The sequence below is a fragment of the Rhinolophus hipposideros genome (assembly GCF_964194185.1).
Source record: "Rhinolophus hipposideros genome assembly, chromosome: 1".
NCBI lineage: Eukaryota > Metazoa > Chordata > Mammalia > Chiroptera > Rhinolophidae > Rhinolophus > Rhinolophus hipposideros.
In genome coordinates, this window is record NC_138047.1 from 32777432 (window position 1) to 32794970 (window position 17539).

The window sequence follows — 17539 nt, forward strand, 5'->3', positions numbered from 1 at the left end:
GGTCCAAGATGGTGGATTAGGTAAACTCTATGCCTGATGCTTCCCAGGATCACATTGAATTTATAATAAATTATAGAACAATCAATCTAAAAAAATCACCTGAAGACTAGCTGAACAGAACCCCTATAACTAAGGATACAAAGAGGAGACCACAACAAGACTTGTCAGAGGGGCAAGACGCGAAACAGAATAACACCAAAACTACAGATAGTGGTTGAACACCGGGAGGGACACCTTGGTGGTGGAAGTCCCATTTCCACACCAGGCTCTCCAGCCCAGAGGTCCTGTACTGGGAAGAGGAGTCCCCACAACATCTGGCAGTAAAACTCAGCGAGGACTCTGTCTGTTCATCCCAGTGAGGTGGAAGGCAGCTGGAAACCCAGATGTCATATTAAAGGGCCCACATACAGACTCACTCACTTGCAAATACTCAGCTGGTCTCTAGTGGGGGGGCGGCTGCAACTCAAGAGGCTCCAGAAACATACGGGAAAAGACTGAGTTGTATGGTTCCAGGGTAAAGACTGGAGGGACAGCTACCATTGTCCCCGTGTGGAACTAGCTTCAGGTGTAGCCTACAGGAGGGTGCCATCTTTTCTATGTTGAATCCTCCCCCCAAAAGCCAAATCTGAGACTGCATAGGTCTAGTAAAATTCTTGTGTGTGCACCACCTTGGTGACACTGTGGGTCCCCACCATAACCAGCTAGTGCTTCATCTCTGAGGGCACTCTCAGCTCCTGGGTGGCCAGCTCCACCCCACAAGCTGCCAAAGCCTTTCACAGCAGCAAATGTCCCATGGCAGCCTGGGGAACTTTTGGTGGCTGTCAGTCAAACACAACTTGTGCTGCAGCCTCTCTTGGGTGGCAATTAAGGATCTGCAGGAGTGAGGTAAATCATGGCTGGCCATGCTGTTCTCAGGGTGTTTTGCAAAGTGGCCACGGGTCTGGCACTGGTGCGAAAACTGAATCTGCATTAACTTTGTAAAAAACACAGCCTACAACCTGTGACTCCCTCAGAGCCTATCCTGCTAAGCTTGTGCTGCATCATCAGGGACACTCTGAACACTGGGTCAACTGGCCTGGCTCACGCATTTAAGGAGGCTCTTTCAACAGCTGAGCCTTACAGGTAGCTGACAGGCGGCAACAGGCCGAGGGGAACCCTGGGCCTTTTGCTAAGCTTCCCCAGGCCCGGTACTAGTGGCATCCAGCCTCAGTTCACAGCGAGGCCAACCACACATGCCTCCAGGTCCAACAGAGGCAGCAACCAACCACATATAGCTTTGTAATTCCTACTTGATAGCCCTGGGCAGATCACAATAAGCAAAGTTGAAATTGGCCTGCACAGGAGCACCCTGAAACAACACACCAGGAGATACCAGAAACAACACATACAGAGGCCAGCTTCAGACCACACCAGGTCACTACGCTGTTAGCCCTACTAGCGGCACACCCAAAGGGTAGTCTCAACAGGCATAAGAGTCCACTGGATTGAATCCCACTCTCAGTGTTCAGCCCCCACACATCAGCTCATACACTGTGGCTGTAGCCAGTCTTCACAGACAGTCAGCCTGAGAGTCAATCTCACCCACTGACATGCCAAAAGCAAGCAAGGCTCTACTACAACAAAAGAATACAAACAACACACAAAGGGACACTCCTGGAACACACACACAAGTGAGCAGGAAGACTATGCCACTGGACCACACAGGACACCTACTGCAAGAGACAGTGAAATAAAGACCAAGAGATAGAGATCTACCTAAGAAAACACAGAGAGCCTGCCAGAATGAGGAAACAAAAAAACATGTCTCAAATAAAAGAACAGGAGAAACCTCCAGAAATAGAACTAAATGAAATGGAGGCAACCAACCTACCAGAGACAGAGTTCAAAACACTAGTTATAAGAATGCTTAACGAACTTAGTGCGAACTTCAACGAAGTGATAATGAGGATAAAGAAGAACATAGAAACCATAAAAAAGGACCAGTCAGAAAAAAAAAAAAAAGATTATAATAACTGAAATAAAGAATACACTAGAAAGAATTAACAAGTTAGATGAAGCAGAAGATCAAATCATAAATTTAGAAGACAAGGTATCATAAAACCCAATTGGAATCAAAAAACAAACAAACAAAAAAAGAAGACAGTTTAAGGGACCATTGGGAATACGTCAAGCACACCAACATTCACATCGTAGGGGTACCAGAAGGAAAAGAGATGGAGCAAGGGATTGAGAACCTATTTGAAGAAATAATGATTGAAAACTTCCTTAACCTGGTGAAAGAAATACACATACAAGCCCAGGAGGTACAGAGAGTTCCAAACAAGATGAACAAAAAAAGGCTCACACCAAGAGACACTATAATTAAAATGGCAAAGGTTAAAGACATAAAGACAATCCTAAAAGCAGCAAGAACAAGGCAGTTACCTACAAGAGAGCTCTCATAAGTCTGCCAGCTGATTTCTCAACAGAAATGTTGAAGGACAGAAGGGATTGACAGGAAATATGCAAAGTAATGAAAAATGATGGCCTAAAACCAAGACTACTCTATCTAGCAAGGCTATCATTTAAAATTGAAGGAGAGATAAATAGCTTCCCAGACAAGAAAAATTTAAAGGAATCCATTACCACCAGGCCAGTATGAACATAGATGAAAAATATCCTCAACAAAATATTAGCACACTGAATTCAGCAAACTTTAAAAAGATCATACAACGTAATCAAGTGGGATTCATTACTGGGATGCAAGGTTGGTTCAATATCCTCAAATAAATTAATGTGATACACCACATAAACAAAATGAAAACTAAAAATCATATGGTCATATCAACAGATGCAGGAAAAAAAAACACAGAAAAAAAACATTTCACAAAATCCAGCATCCATTTATAATAAAAACTCTCAGCAAAGTGGTGTGGCTAAAGAAAACATATCTCAACATTATAAAGGCCATATATAACAAACACAGAGCTAATACCATATTCAATGGAAAAAAGACAAAAGCATTCTTCTTAAGGTCAGGAACAAGACAAGGATGCCCACTTTCACCACTTTAATTTAATATAGTACTGGAAAGCCTAGCCACAACATTGAGACAAGAAAAAGAAACAAAAGGCATCCAAGTTGGAAAGGAAGAAATAAAACAGTCATTATTTGAAAATAACATGATATATAACATGATATATAGAGATCCCAAAAGAGTTCACCAAAAATGATTAGAACTGATAAATGAATTTAATTAAGTAGCAGGATACAAAATTAATATTCAGAAATCAGTTGCATTTTTGTTTGCCAATAAGGTACTATCAGAAAGAGAAATTAAGAAAACAATCCCATTTACAATTGCATCCAAAAAAAAACAAAACAAAAAACAAAACAAAACAAAACAAAACAAACAAACAAAAAACACCTAGGAGTAAATTTAGCCAAGAAAGTTGTAGGGTAGATGTTGTGGAAAATTTGCCTTCATTGGTTGATGTGAGCTTTTGTCTATTAGCTTTTATCTCTTCCTGTATGTGAGGTGATTTCTCTGCTGTGATCAGGGGTGGAGTAAATTCCCTCTTTGGTCTCATTCTCCTAAGCAGGGAAGATATGAGATGAGGTTGCTCTTCTGTCTGTGCTGTGAGGTGATGGTTCATTTAGGATTAAAGAAATTCTTGATCAGGGGTTGAGAGAATTCCTTCTTTGTTCTGTCTGTTTCACTCACATCAGCAGATGAAATGAAGAAGTAGCTAAGTTAAATCAGGATGACGTGATAGGCACAATGCTAGGCCTTGCTGCTTATCCGGATGAATTGCCCCTTTGGCTGGATGGGCAGCATTCATACCAGTAACTGCAGGACCTCCCAGAACTGACCATTCCCGGAATGGGAGGCAGGAACAAGAAACTTGGCTCTAGGGTACATCAGACAAAACATACAAGACAGACCTCAGTAGGCAGTGTAAGTATTATTGTTTCATCATTTGGTCCTTTGTCATTGGCGATTCTTCATCATTGTAACATTTTGAAGACTTCCAGCGACAGACAGCTTACAACTTCATGGATGTTGTAACAACATACAATGTCCTGACTTTCAGCTGGGAACCTGGTGAGGGCTGGCTGATTCCCGACCTCTCCAGTGCTGTTCCCCACAGTTAGCCTTCTTGAGAACTTGTTAGCATCTAGAAAACTTGTATGCAGCTTGCAGCTTACAACTTCAGAAGACATCTTAACTTCTAACAACAACAATAACCATGACAACAACAGCAATATTCTTCAGATTGTTAACACCTTGAAAACTTATATGCAGCTTGCAGTTTATAGCATCAGAAGACATCTTGACTTCTAACAACAACAACAACAACAACAACAACAACAACAAAGGCAACAGCAGCAGCATTCTTGGAAACTAACAAGCAATGGTGGGGAAGATGCCTGAGTTTTTCTCAACCTGGCAAGGTTTTGATTGATGACTTTTCCGGTGTTGTTCTCCCCCAGTTTGGTAAGCCTTTAGCATTTACTGTAATAGTTACTATCTTATAGAGCTTATTACTGCGTTTGGAAACTCCTTACTGATGTTATTGGTGTATCTAGCCAAGTAATTTTTGATCAATAGTAGGGATCTCTTAAACTTATATGTATGTATACTCCTTTGACATGACATTGTTATCAATGTATATAGTTTAGACTTAACCAGCTTTACTTTCTGACATTAACGTGTTCTATTAATTGTCTTTGTGTTTTGCTATTGCATATTGCTAAATAAATTGATTAGATATTAAATAAATAAATTAATTAGCTCCATTTTAGCCTGTGTCTTTCCTCCTTCTTTTCCCCACTTGCCATTACAGAAGTAAAAGACTTGTATTCAGAAAATTATAAGACATCAAAGAGAAAAATTAGAGAAGATACAAATAAATGGAAACATATAATATGCTCACAGATAGGAAGAATAAATATAGTTAAAATGTCCACACAACCAAAAGCAATTTATAGATTCAATGCCATCCTTATCAAAATACCAATGGCATTTTTCACAGAACTAGAACAAATAGTCCCAAAATTTATAGGGAACCATAAAAGATTCCAAATAGCCATGGCAATCCTGAGAAAGTAAAGCAAAGCTGGAGATATCATGCTACCTGATATCAAAGTATACTACAAAGCCATAGAAATCAAAACAGTATGCTATTGGCATAAAAACCAACACATACATTAATGGAACAGTGTGGGGAGCCATAATTTCTTGTTTCCTTGGAAACCTGTGGCCTGGCTTAGTTCATGATTAATCTGTTTCAGGACCTAAGGCATTGTTTCACCTGTGCCTCTAGGGGCCTGCAAGTATTTGAAGAATGAGGTGGGAGTGGCCGGTTTTCCCTGACACAGATAACTGATGGCTATCAGGACATTTGGTAGTCTCTTTCATATGATAATTACTTCTGTGAGGTAATGCATACCTGTGATTGTTAAACTGCATGTACCCAAAGGGTATATATTGGTGAAGGTAAAATAAATCCGTGCTTCAGCACCACTGAAGACCGGCCGCATCATCATACGTGTGAGTGTCTCTTTTTGCATTCCCGCTCCCCCTTCCAGGTACCCTTCGACTCGTGGCGGCTGGACCGTCACAGAACAGAATAGAGAAACCAGAAATAAATCCATGCTTATATGGTCATTTAAACTATAACAAAGAAGGCAAAAATAATACTGTGATAAATATAGTCTATTGAATAAATATTGCTGAGAAACTGGATAGATACATGCAAGAAAATGAAACTGGACCAACTTCTTTGCCATATACAATAATAAACTCAAAATGGATTAAATAACTAAATGTATGACCCAAAACTATAAAACTCCTAGAAGGAAATATAGGACATAAAGTCTTAGACATTATCCTCAGTCATACTTTTTTTCTGCTATATCTCCTTGAGCAAGAGAAACAAAAGAAAAAAATAAATAAACAAATGGGACTACATCAAACTAAAACTTTTTGCACAGCAAAGGAAACCATCAACAAAACAAAAAGACATCCTATTGAATGGGAGAAGATATTTGCCAATGATGTTTTCGATAAGGGGTTAATATCCAAAATTTGTAAAAAAAAAAAAAAAAAACTCATAGAACTCAACACCAAAAAACTCCAAACAATCGAATTAATAAAGGGGCAGAGGATCTCAATAGACTTTTCTCCAAAGAGGACATACAGATGATCAATAAACATGAAAAGATGCTCAAGGTCTCTAATCATCAGAGAAATGCAAATAAAAACCACAATGACATACTCCTGTCAGAATGACTATCATCAGTAAATCAATAAACAATAGGTGTTGGCGAGATTATGGAGAAAAGGGAGCCCTTATTCACTGTTGGTGGGATTGCAAATTGATGCAGCCACTATGGACATTATGGAGGTTTGTCAAAAAATTAAAAATAGAACTACCTTATGACCCATCAATTATACTTCTGAGTATTTATCCAAAACACAAATTCAATAAATATATGCACCCCTATGCTTATTGTAGCACTATTCACAATAGTCAATATACAGAAACAACTGAAATGCACATTAGTAGGTGAATTGGATAAAGAAATTGTGGTACATTTATACAATGGAATATTCTGCCATTAAAAAGAATGAAATCTTACCATTGGCAACAACATGGTTGGCCCTAGAGGGTGTTATGCTAAGTGAAATAAGTCAGACAGAGAGAGACAAATACCATATGATCTCACTTAGATGTGGAATCTAAAGAAAAGAATTAATGAACAAACAAAACAGAAATAGACTAGTAGATACAGAAAACAAACTGATGTTTGCTAGATTGGAGGGAGTTAGGGGGACGACTGGGAAAGTAAAGGGATTGGAAAGAACAAATTGGTAGTTACAAAATAGTTACAGAGACGTGAAATACAGTATGGGGAATATAGTCCATAATATTGTAAAAACTATGTATAGTGTCAGATGTGTACCAGACTTATCAGGGGGATCACTTCATAAATTATGCAAATGTCTAACCACTATGCTGTACACCTTAAATTAATATAAAATAATATTGAATGTTAACTATTATATATATGTGTGTGTGCATATATATGTATATATACATATATGTGTGTATGTATATATGTATATATATATTTGTACATATACATATATATGTATACATATATATATACATATATGTATATATTCACAAGATTTAAAAAAAGATTAATGAGGACAGGGCTTGAGCTGGGCTTTCTGTGTGTCAGATATGGGTTTTCCTCTATTGGATTCAGTATTTAGTTAGGACATTCTTGTCATATATTTTTTAAATATAATTTTAAAGATTTTAGAAAGCAGGTGGCAAGTTAATTGTTTCCTTTCCAGGCAGGCCTGGTTGAAAGACGACTGAACATATTCCTGGTGGGCTGATAAACATGATTCATATTTGCAAAGCTAATCTATACCATTCTTAGCTTTGGTCAAAAATAAAATAAAAGTTTAAAATATACATATAAAAAGTAAGAATGAAAATTTTTATGGTATTATTTCTACTAAGTCTGAAATCTGGTGTGGTTTTTACAGCACATCTTAATTTGGACTAGTCATATTTTGTGTGTTTATTAGACACTTGTGGCTAGTGGTTGCTGCATTAGAAAGTGCAGGCTTATAGCAATGTCCCAAAGAAGAGGAACAAAACTACTTTTAGTGATCCTCACTGGTTTCTCAGATACTTGTGGTAACACCATGCATATGGAGCATTCAGGAACATGTGTAAAGATGTAGTTAACAGTAAGCTGTTAGATCTAATGTCTCAAATGGGTTCACACACACACACACACATCAGTTACTTGCTTAACTAGTAATATAATGTATTCTCCATAAAAGTATGTGCTGTACTTCATAGCTCTTAAAATATTTGTTTAATGAATAAATGAAAAGCAAGGGAAAAACCAACCTTTGCTCTCTTGTTTCAGAATAGACAGTCCCTGCTCCAATATCTCATAATGGTTTAGACAAACATGCTTCTGCCTAGGCAATCCCAGCCTGTAGATCTCTCCTGATTTTCTAAATGCTGGCATAATCAAGATGTCAGAAGATCTCTTCTTGTGAAGGATCCTTCAGATCCTGGACCTAGATATTTTTCAATCATTTTCTTTATTTCTTACCCAATACCATAAGGAAAACAATAGGATAAAGAATGAAGGAAGAATAACAAGAAAGGAAGTGAAGGGCAGATAACAAGGGGGAATAACAGAAAAGCAAAAGTGAAAGGATTATGGAACAGTGGTAAAGCAAAAGACAAACGGGAAGAAATGAAGGAGGAAGAAAGTGGAGGGAGAATTTCATCTCAGTGAAACATCTATATTTTATGATAGAAAGGTCAAGTAAGTCCTTTTTCTTAAAATATATATATACCAGTCTTCCCTCCTCAACCCTTCCTGCTCCTCTCCTTAACAAAGCAGTCAGTTTTTGACTAATTAAACTGTATAACCACTTTAAACATCATTAACTTTCTTTAAGGAGTTTTGTTTTCAGTTAATTTTATAATAGCATGGATGATAAACATTTGTAATGATGATGAACATTTGTAATATCTTTACTAGACTGTTTTTTGTGGTTATCTGTATAATGTATTACTGTAAATGATTTCAAAAATAAAATTTACTTTGCATAATGAAGAAGTTCAATGAAACGAAAACTTTCTGCTACTAACGAGTTAGTATTTGTCACTGGGTCTTAGTTTTCTCATTTCTTACATTGAGGATAATAAACAGCACAGGGTTCTCGTGAGGCCAGGTGAAATAATGTAAAGAACTTAAGTGCAGTGCCCACTATGAGCCAAGGCTCAATACTATTCAAATTACTAATGCAGAAAAGCAGGAAATGTTGAATGAAAGAAATGGTCATACCTGCAGAATGTTATTATAAACATACATATGGAATCCTCCTAATAAGGCATGTGTACAGGTCTGGTAGTAGAAGAGGGGTAGAGTCTTGCCTATTTAACAATTTACATTTCTTCCTGCTTCTTCAAAAATGGCTCAGTTCTGCTTTTGGAAAACCCTAGGTATCTTAGAAGACTAATTTGAAAAAGATGTGAATCACATCATCTTTGAAGGATCTTTCTGTTGTTGTTACTGAAATTCTAAGATTTGATTGTTCTTGAAAAAATCCCATTATCCCTCACACTAGGAAGAGTGAGACATTCAAGAAGTCACATGGCAAAGCTAGTAAGGTGCAGGACAGGCTACTCAACTTCAGGAATGAAGAGAAAGACTTGAGAGAGTAAATAGGATAGTAAGCCAAGAAGGTTTAGCAGGATACTCTAAATAATAATGAGGGATATCTTTGAAGTACTTACAGAGGGAATGGATATTACAAACACAGACATTTATCCAATTCTGGAAAATATTGAGGAGCTCCTAGCCACTTCAATCAGTGTCACTCATAAGATAGATGATTGTGGATGCAGTTGTGTCCACTATTTATAGTTTCTAAGAATCTGTAATATGCACGTTACATACTTCACTGCTCCACTGAAAAATGGGCCTCCTTGTGATGATGTTCTACAGTTGTTCATTACCTGAAATGCTGCTCAAGCGTTTTATAGCTAATAACAACCATAGGTTCCCTGATTGTAGAATTATCACTGTTGGCAGATTTTACAGTGTTCTGGTCTGTTGTGCATAAAATCTACTCTCATATTCTTAGAAAATTGTCATTCTTAATTTTGAAGCAATTTTATGTATGAAACATAATTTCTTAAAATTTTAAGTAAAACCATGGCAATGCATGTTTCGTGGAGCAGGTCTGGATTATTCAACTGCAGAACAAACCATGTAAGTATTTGATGCACTTTATGCAGTGGTTCTTTATTTGGAAATCCTCATGTCAATATAAGTAAAACATGATAGAAACCAACCAAACTTTGGGGTAGTGCTTGAAAGAGGCAGTCAAAGATTAAGCTCAGTGGCTATTTCCAAGGACTATTAATTAAGGAGAGATGAGAATCATTTTATTGAGCCCACTGATTGCAAATTAACAAAATCACCAACCTTCACTAAAATAAATTCCATATTTATTCCTTAAGAATTCTTTCCTTTAAAACCACTTTTTTTTTCTGGTTTCAGCTTTATATGTTTTGATTAAGTATTTCTTTCTCAACGTTTTTAAAATATCCCCATGTATTTTCTAATATGTAGTATTCATTTGCTTAATTTCTATTAGGTAGATTTTAAAATGTCAAAAATAAAAAATGTGCAAGAAGTAACATTTGCCCCCTGCATGTTCCCTACCCACTAAAATAATGTATCTCCTGAGAAGGAGAAAAGCTGTTAGCTTTTTGCTTACCTTCCAAAGATTTGTTTGTAAATATATATCAATACAAATGGATTATTCTAAGTGAAAGGTAGATGTGCTTGTAAAATTTTAGGGTTCTAATTTTTACATTTTCATTATAAGTATCAAATTCTTCGAAATCATTTATTAATCATTTCCCCCATTGTCCCATACATGTAGATGTCCATACTCAGGTTTATATAATTATCTATTAGTCATTTATCAAATGTTACATGTTGATTTATTATAGCTGTATGATGTTTCACGATTAAACTCCTCTCCTTCAAAATTGTCTTGCCTATTAGTGGTTCTTTATTCTTTCATGAAAATGTTAGGATCAGCTTAGCAAGTTCTATGTGGGAAAACAATCTAAATAGAATTTTTACTATGTAGAAAGGGGAAATTGCCATTTTTATAATATTTGGTATTTCCATTCATAAAAAAAATAGGTCTATCTCTTCTATGCATTCTTTTTTGAAATTCCATATTAATTTTCTCCATCAGGTTATATTTACCTTCTGTTAATTTTTTTATTAAAGTTTATTGGGGTGACAATTGTTAGTAAAGTTACATAGATTCCAGGTGTACAATTCTGTATTACATCATCTTTTATATTTATATTTAGTAGCTTTGAGGTTTGTTTGTTTTGCTTCTGGCAATCAATATTTAGAGACAAATTTGTCAATACTGAAGAAAGAACATCTTTTTTTAGACTTCTAAACTGAGAAAGAACTGAGCGAAAACTGAGTGCCATGTAAAGATCTCTAAAAGAATTATATGATGTTTAGTGGATTCTTTATCATAATAGGAATGAATCAGCCCAATCCAGATTATAGGACATTCTGCATTTGTCTCCAAAAATTCAAGTATCACAAAAATAAAGGGTGAGGGGACTGCTAAAAAATAAAAGAGAATTAAGTGGCATACCAAAAAGAAGTATAATGAGAGTACTCTACGGATCCTGATTTGAAGAAAATGATAGTAAAAAGACAATTTTGAAATGCCTGGAAAACCTTAAACATGTATATTACATGGCGTTAAAGAATTGTTGATGGCTCAGTTGGTTGGAGCGCATGCTCTCAACAACAAGTTGCCAGTTCGACTCCTACATGGGATGGTGGGCTGCGCCCCCTGCAACTAGATTGAAAATGGCATCTGGACTTGGAGCTGAGCTGTGCCCTCTGCAACTAATATTGAAAGGACAACAACTTGACTTGGAGCAGATGGGTCCTGGGAAAAAAACACACTGTTCCCCAATAAAGTCCTGGAAATACACATTGTTTCCCAAAAAGACCTGTTCCCCTTCCCCAATTAAAAAAAATTGTTAATAGCTTGCTAGTTTATTTAAATTTGTCTTTAATAGGTATACTAACACATACCAAAAAAAAAAAAAAAACAAAAACAACAAAACTCTGAAAGATGTGAACAGGGATCGTAATGAATATTGTCTTTGAGAGAAAAAATAAGAAATGTGATTGGCAAAATATTAATAATTGTTGAAGCTAGGTAAGCAGTACATAGATTTAATTAAAGTGATCCTCTTGTTCTGCATATGGTTAGGAATTTTTTTTACAATAAAACAGTTTTTAGCAAAATTCTGCATTCAAGTTGTTTTGAAGGTATCTTTAATTTTTGCCCAACTAAAAGAATGACATTGAGTATTGTAACCTATGCATTACAGTATAGCTTTTACAAGAATAAATATCTGGAACCTAACTTAAAAACAGGCAAAGGACATACTCAGAGTCAATAAAAAGAGAAATACATTTTTTCAACATATGGAGAGATGCGGAACTTTACATAAGAAACACTGTTTGGGGTGGCCAAGACATGGAAACAACCAAAATGTCCTTCAATAGATGAATGGATAAAGAAGTTGTGGTACATATACACAATGGAATACTATTCGGCGTTAAGGAAAGATGATATAGGAGCATTTGTGACAACATGGATGGATCTTGAGAGTATAGTGCTAAGTGAAATAAGTCAGACAGAAAAAGCAGAGAACCCTATGATTTCACTGATATGTGGTATATAAACCACAAACAACAAAAGAACAAGACAAACAAATGAGAAACAAAAACTCATAGACACAGACAGTAATTTAGTGGTTACCAGAGGGTAAGGGGTGGGGCGTGGGTGATGAGGGTAAGGGGGATCAAATATATGGTGATGGAAGGAGAACTGACTCTGGGTGGTGAACACACAATGGGATTTATAGATGATATAATACAGAATTGTACACCTGAAATCTATGTAAATTTACTAACAATTGTCACCCCAATAAATCTAATAAAATAAAAAAAGAAACACTGTTTGGAACAACATTATATATTTGCCTATATGATTACCAGTAGTAAATACTAGATATCACATAATATTGGCCACAACTGAGGGAAAACATGTATTCTCAAACAATACTAAGGGGGAGTAAACCATTCAATCTCTTTAGAGAGTATTTTAGGACCACATTGTAGGAAATTATCAGACAGAATTGCACATACATCAAACACCATGTGTTGAATGACATCTGTGTGGGCAATGATTGAAACAGAACAAAATTCAGAATAAGTATATATTCATTAATGAAACACTAATGAATTATTTACTTGTGTACAATGGAATAAAATGTATCAATGAAAAAGAATTAGGCCATTATATATAACACTAGAAACTAATTTTCAAGAAATATTCAGTGCAAATGACAAGATAAAAACAATGTGTACAAACTAAATTTGTGAGCAAAGATGTGTGTGTGTGTGTGTGTGTGTGTGTGTGTGTCATGATATTCTGAAGAAACTGTCTCAGGATGTGAAAGCTCCATTCTGTGCTACCAGACATAACTGGACAACTCATGACTTAACAAAATATTAAGAATTTTTACCCATATGTGTATATTTGTTTTATTTCTGGTGGAAAAAGGGATTATTAGCCAGAAAAATATTATATTCTTGTATAAAAAGAATAATATCCTGTAAGAAAAGTTCTTAAATTCTCCAAAATGCACAATATAATTTAAAAATCAATGATATTAGTTATGTTATGATTCAAAAGCTGGTATTAATAAGTTATCCAACTGTTCTTTTCTCAGTCCATAAGAGAACAGTTAGTTCATAAAAGTCAGAAAAATATTTTATTGTTATCCCTATGAAAAACCAAGGTTAACATAATACATTTTCACACCAGGATATCAGAATAGACAACCTAGGAAATAATTTTCTTTAATCTATATTTATCAGAAAATCTTCTCAGAGATATGAAATACAGAGTGAAGACTGGATTTCAGTTTGAGCTATTTTAAATATATAACTATAGAATCCTCATTCAAAGAATAATAAATATCTAATAAAGTTTGGTTTTGATTAAGTTTAGAAAATTAAATTTACTGATATGCTGGTGCCATAAGAGATTAGTGGATTTTTTAAAGCTATCTAGAAAACTGAATGTCACTATTTAACATAGGAATTTCCTTGACATTTCATAATACCACACAGGTCATAGTTGGTCTTTTTATTAGTATTCATCACTTATGTATAATATTTACCTTTTTTATACATAGAAAGTTGTGCTATCTAGTTCTTCATCATTCTAAGAAAGTGAACATTACTTCAAAAAATGCAACAATTAAAATGCTTCCCAGTTTTACATTTTATAAGTAGTTTATGATGAGTGATAGAAATAATAGAACCTTAATCATATGCCTGTGTCTGACTCAAACAATATTGCAAAATGTTTACACACAGCTTGTATTCTCCATTTTTAATAATAACAAGAGTTATTGAAAGACAAGAAGAGACTCAATGCCATCATTTTAGTCACTATTATCATTAGTCATTATTTTTTAGTATTCTTTTGCGAACTTAATTATCTGGCCTTGTATGTCTCTCCATTTTACTTTTTACCCAATCCCAGAGATTTTTCCACTTTGCTTTCTCCCACCCCCTTAATCTACCACAAATGGATTTCATGTAACCCTCCTTATATTTCCTCCTTTGATTCTAATGTGTAAAATAAGCTGCAAAACTGAAATTTTCTGGAGCATTTTCTTAATCTGTTGAGATTTTGCCTTCTGGAAATTGTCGTTAGTTTGGCTCTAATAAATTCATTCAAGTTCTTTACAGGTTCGGATGTTTCCTACATTGATAATAGAGTCACCAACTAAGTTATGCATGGCTGATACAATAATGACAATGAAGAAGAAAGAATAGCTCTTACACATTCTTCTGAAAAAAATGAGAGGTCAGAGTCCCCCACTTGATAAGGTGTGGCATTCAGGGAGAACTCAGCAAAGACTTAGTGCTTGCCAATCTGATGTCTAAAAGCACTTTAAAAATTACTAATTTGGGGACAACAAAAGTAACTGAATCAATTATTAAACAATATGAAAGGACATTGAGGAGGCACAAAAAGGTTAATAAAAGTTTGCCAAAGGGGGACTGCCCAGGCCTGCATCGCCTCCCCAGGAACCACCCAGACTCATCCCCTAGAAATAAATCAAGCTGTTCAAACACCCTTAGAAAGAGCAGATAAAACACTAACCAGATTAAGCTGGTTCCTGACACATACACAAACTGTTGAGACCTGTCCATTGTTTGAACTCTAGCCTCATTATAATAAAATTAAAATAAAATGAACATTAAGCCTTGCCTCCCCCTCATATGTTTTTCTGCATTATGGGTAACAGCATGTGCAGAAAGTGCTAGTTATATAACCAACATAAGTCAGTCAAATGACTTTAGTCTACGTGTCACATCTGATGCTGTAAAGAAATTTATCCCCCCTTTTTCTATGTAAGAAAAAGCTAACCTAAAGCTAGGTGCAGTTGTCTATTCTAAGACTCTACCCTGGCAACCCTACCCCCACCGGTGTTTCTCTCCTTACTACATGGGGTAGCCATTTTCTTTAAACACAGGCATTTTCTTTCTGCCCTACCTTCAATAAAACTTGTTCTCTTAATTTTTTGTGATTTTTTTCACCTTTTGTGAATGACCAGGGGTTAATTCTAATGACATAACAGAAACCTGATGACTTGCAGCCAAAATCTAAGGTAATTTTAAAATAAACACACAGTTCTCTTCAAATAGCCAATATCTACATAGTGTCCTTAGGAAGCATTATTATCCTAATATTAAAGATGCTTGTTCCTCAGTTTAACCTGCATAATGGAATGAGTAAAATGGAATACATAGGAATTGATTGGATATTGTAGTATTAATCTCTAAGTTATCCCTACAAAGAATTTTGTTATATATTCACAGCAGTACGGATTTTATTAAAGAAATCTATTAATATTAGCTCTTTCTTGAAACAGATTTGCTGAGACATAAGACTGGAAGTGGTTCAAATCTAGAGAGTTCTTAAAGATTTCCTGCAGAAGCTTGAATTGCTCCAGAACTAACACTGCAGCCTGGGTAATCAGCCAAAATAATGTACTTTTGCTCCTCTTTATATTCTAAGTGCTTTTGATAAGCCTGGCTGGAGGGGAGAATGAGGAAGAACAGCTAGTTTTATGAAAATTTAATGCATTCATCAACTTGGATATTCACCCAGGCAAAGATTTCAATTCTCGTAGCACATGACTAGGTACTATCATAATATAACTTAAGAAATAGTCAATATCAAATACATGATTTTGCGTTCATATGCACTCTGGCTAAAAATTACTTTCCATACAATGGATGACAAGAATGTATGTATATAAAACTCATACCCTTGCTTTGAAAAAGAAATGAGGCATTTTGAAATATTATCCGCTGCTTGTCATGCCAAAACCAAAGGTGCCAATAAGAGCGGGGCCGATAAATAAACAAATATAAGTTGAATGATTATCGATTTTCTCCTCTACAAAATCTTTAATTTCTTCATAAACCCAATCTCTCAGGTTCCTGAACTATCTTCAATTCATATGAAGATTGTATTTTATATAAATATTTGATAAAACCTCTGTCAGTTAAAGTTGCAAACCATCAACTCACCCATGAAAAAACCTAACCATTTGGACATGGTGTCTTTATTTAAGTCCCAAAGAAACTCTTTCTTTCACTCCTTCTCACATCATGCAGTGTGCCAAAAATTTTAAACAAATACATGGCAGTGCACATTTATAAACATTTTCCAAAGAAACATTTGCAAGACTTGCTTTGGAAGTGAGGTTACCATGGAAACAGTTCTGTTGCATCATTAACTGGGAGCATATATTGAGGGTTTTTATAATTCTGGAAAATGCATTTACAGGACAGTGGGATCACACTCTAAAAACTGACATGGAATAATGTCGGATCAAGTGGACTGGTGAGATGCTAGCGAGGCAACATAATTATACTTTTAACAGACTCAACAATTTTGAGGCATTATTCTCTTATTCCCATGTCTATTGAAAATCCTGCAATACATTTAGCCATTATGATGTTAAGATGTGAAGAAACATGAGAAGGAAAAAAGAAAAGATTAGTTCATATGTGTAAGTTCTTTTAAATGTGAAGCAGATCAGGAATATAAAAGTCAAAACTCCAAAAGACAAATGGAAAAATTCACATATTATATTTCCTACTATTTTGCATGTATTTTGAGAGATGAATGTGTCAATAGAAATGAAAAAGAGAGCAAAAAGTCAGTGAAGAACAGCTGTTCAATAATTAAGTTACATTGAAAAATAAAAGTCCCAATACACATGGCCTCTCTGCAAGGGAAGAATGTTACTGTAAGCACGAATATCAGTGGAATGATGTGTATCTAAATTTCAGAAATGAAAAGGCATATCAGATAAAGGTAAATGACCCAAAGTTAAGTATAACAATAATTTCAAATAATCCAAAATTTACGTGTGTGCTTTCAAAGATTAAAAATATTATTTATTTATGCCTGCATTGATTTAGAAATTAATCTTTACTGCTATTGAGTTTTCTTTAGAAATATTAAGTATGGATTTTAATTTAACTTAGATTAAAACTCATAATTTCGATTTATGAATTATTTGATGTTTATATTAAAAAGTGAAAGCATGTTTTATGAACAAATAAAACATTGTTATTTATATTTTAACCCTATATTCTTTGCTATATATATTTAAATATACTTTTGTATGTATTTTATTTATTAATCATTTATATGTTATCAATTATAATACTATGTAGCTCCAATTATATTTGAATGTGCATTTTAAGCTTACGCCAACTATGCAAATAATAATCAGATCTTAAAGTCATTCAAACCATTTTAATTCCAGAAAACACAGCA